Below are 3904 nucleotides of genomic sequence, written 5' to 3'. Positions count from 1 at the left end.
GACTGGTTTTGTAAAGAAAGTAGGGTAATCATCACAACAAGAGATGATCATCTGTTGAATGTTCTAAGAGTTCACAAACATGAAATTTACCAACTTGCCAAATTGAACCCTGACCAGTCTCTTGAACTTTTCAGCTATCATGCATTTGGAAAGGACAAGCCAGCTGAACGGTACATGGAGTTATCTAAGAGAGTTGTAGCGACTACTGATGGACTTCCATTAGCTCTCGAGGTTTTTGGATCACTTTTTTTCGACCTCAAAACTCGAAAAAAGTGGGAAGTTATGCTGGAGAAGTTGAAGAGAGATCAACACAAAAATATTGAAAACTCCAAAATATCACAATATATCCCAATATATTAAAAAATCTTTGAAACGAAATTATTGCAATATTATCATGATATTTTCCTTCAGAAAATTATGTACTTTCCAAGTAATATGCCATGACACTGGTAAAGAAGGTGTCCTTGTGGGGTTGGTAGTAGCTGTCAATGCCTGTCTACTTGCGGTGGGAACAGCTAACTGTAAAGCTTGGACCCAATCTGTGTCATAAGTACTGTAAATAAGATGGCTGATATAATTGGGAAAAAAATGAAATTGTTTTTATATAATTTTTATCACAATATTAACTTGATAAAACACTTTGTTGTATTTTTACTAAAATATCACAATATTTTCCCTCACCAAGATTTTGCCAAATAAAAGATTTGATCTGTGATTGTTGAATTGTTGTGCACCCATACCAATTCCATTTGTAAGGAGTAGTTGCAGACATGCACATGGAACAAATATCGTTGATATTTTATTAAAAGTAGCACGACAGTTTAAAAAATGCTTATATTTAATGAACAACTCTAACAAAAACATATTTACCACATTTTTGTGTTATGTACATTATTATATTTTATACATACTGATATTTGTAAAAAATCTCAAAAAAACTATCTTGAGTTCTACTTTGTGATATTTTACCTATAATGAGATTTGTGACCATGGAGAAGGTTTTGTCAAGAAGGGCTGGTAAACAAGCTAACATGACCAAGTTTGAAGTGTTCAAGCTTCGCTCATTCTCTTATAAGTTGAGCGTATTTTGAGCTAGCTTGTTAATAAAAAAAAATACATTGTTTGAATGATAGAAGTAATTTTTTCCATCCACCCCAAACAACACAAAACTCTCTCTCTCTCTCTCATATCTCTGGCACAAAAAACACACACCAACACACCTTTGAAAAAAATAATATGATATTATTCAGGCACTATACGTCCTTTTAATTTAGTATCCTGCGTACAACGTGTTTGGATCACAACTGGGAAAAGTTCTGCTAGAGAAAACAAGCAATCTCCTCATCTTTGGCTTGAAAAGAAAAAGCCTTTACATGGTAACATAGGTTTGCAAACTTCGTGTGGCTTATCTTTGACAGAACTAGGAATAATAGATTATTGTTTTTCCCTCTCAAGATAAAATTATATATCTTGCATCATGCATGTATGGGTTCACCAAAATATTAAATTTTCCCGTAATTTACTCTATAAACCTATAGCTTGCAAATAATAAAAAATACTTCAATCATATGCTTTATATGAATTTGATCTTAAATCATATGAATCAGAATCACACGAGGTATTGTGGTTCTCATTTAAATGTGAAAGCAACTCTTATTTGTAAAGGCAAATGTGAGTCCATTTCTCACCACTCATTTTTCTCATGTTTGTTTAGCCGATCCCAATGAGATAATATTCATTCTCTCATATCTCATGAGACTCAACCAAACATGCGCTTAAAATAGGAGGGGAGATGGTATTTAATGAGGATTTAATAGGTACTTTAAGAACCTCATTTTGAGAGAAGAGAATGGTGTTGGTGGAAAATTGGAAATGATCCATTTTCAATTAATTCTCACCAGGATGCTGCTGACTCTAACCTAATCTCACATTTTCTTCTCAACTACAATTGCCTATATCTCATCTCCTCCCCAACAGTGGCTCCCAAACATAGCTAAAACATGCCTCAAAACAGCTATGTCTAACATTTTTTTGTATCGGTTCATTCTTCATTTCTCTTACTAGTCCTCCAAACAAGGTAGAAAATCCAAAAAAGCGTTGCCCACCTGAGCACTTAAAGAGCATTTGCCCACTGCAAGGGGTTTTAACTTACCCATTATGAAAGCTCGCCATATGATCTTCTTTTCTTAGGACGATCATTCCCGATTTACCCATTAGCAGGTGAAGTATCATTTGTTCAAAGTTAGGTAGCAAGTGCAATCCTTTTGACCACCATGTGATAGGCTTTAGATTGTCCTTTTCTCTCGCTAATAATATTTGTCCATATTGTAACGCCCCAAAATTTTAACCTATATTTTTAAGGAAATCTTTTTTTTTTATAACAGCGGAAACAAGAAATACTATAGGGTTAAGCATTTCGGAACATTATAGTGGAGAGAAAACCCAAAACATTTATTTCATTTCAATATCAATGAAAATTAACATAAGAGTTATAAATGATATGAACAATTAAATTACAATAAACCCAATCGATCCCTGGAACAGTAAATCCAAAATCTCGATCTGATGCCTCATCCTGCAGTCGCTCGTAAATGCTATTATTCACCTGAAAATAGTAAAATTATACGAATTATACTACAACTGTCTAAGTAGAATTTTTTTAACTTTATTGCAGGTATATCATGAATCTAGTATGTGATGTAAGTGTCAAGTGCGAATCTTTAACATATATAAAAGCACGTAAAGCAGACTATGCAACAGCAATAAAACAGACATATATCTAAGCAAATAAGCATATTGTGCAACAGGTATAATTAAACAAAACATATTTTGCAACAACAACAACAGTAACATGCATAATTTTCATGTAACAGTAACAATATGAATTCAATTATCTCATATCTACGCATTTCAGAATTTGCATTTCATCACAAGCTCAGAATATAAAACATGTTTGCAAGAATATGAAATTGTCTCTCTAGTAACTCCACTCACTGTGATACCTAACCATTCTAAATAGTGATTAGTTTATCTTATCCTGCGGGTACACATAGGCACAGGCAACCATCACAGAAGAAAACGTCCGGGGGTATATTATTCAAGGGTATTTTATTAACTCGAACGTTTTAACTGAGACTGAATCCCCAAGAGAGTGACCAGTAGCCGAGAGAATCTCCCAAGGGCTCAACACAAAATAGGATGTATCCCTAACTTTTGCAGAAGACACAAAACTACCACCTAGGACATATAGGTAGTTCGGATTCCCTAACTCCGAGGACGGGGGACCAACGAGCCGCTTTACACTCAAAACCAAAATACAAGTCCTCAAAGTTTTGTACCACCTACCCTCTCCAAGGTAATCCTCAAACTGAGTGGGTTGATCTTTTCATTTAATTAAGTTTCCGTAGTAAAGGGCATTTTCCTCCAACTACCTCCTACTACCATAGTAGTAGATTTCCAACCTTAGTCATTTTACCAAGGTATATAAACAATCCCATCCTTTTTCATATTGATTGCATAAACCCACTTAAAGTGCTCCGGTGCCTTTAAACCAGTCAAGCACACAAGCTCTGATACCTTTAAACCAGTCAGGCTACATAAATTAAATTTAAGTTTCTCATCAGTATTATGCTTATTACCCAGAATGCTTTAGTACCTTTAAACCGTCAAGCACCAATGCCCCGATACCTTTAAACAAGTCGGGCGCGCAACCTTTAAGTTTTCATTCATTTTATTTCCATAGCACACAAGCTAATAGCCCAAGTACCTGCATCAGGTATTCAACCTCTATTGCCATTAGGCAGGGTTTTTCTCAAACAACACTATTTGTAGTTCATTCAATCCATTCTTGGTTTGATTTCATTATAATATGCAGGTTCTAGTTAACATAATTGAGCATTGCACA

The sequence above is a fragment of the Nuphar pumila genome, chromosome 13 (assembly GCF_984573655.1).
Source record: "Nuphar pumila chromosome 13, dmNupPumi1.hap1.1, whole genome shotgun sequence".
In the NCBI taxonomy this organism is placed as follows: domain Eukaryota; kingdom Viridiplantae; phylum Streptophyta; class Magnoliopsida; order Nymphaeales; family Nymphaeaceae; genus Nuphar; species Nuphar pumila.
This window is presented reverse-complemented; position numbering follows the sequence as displayed.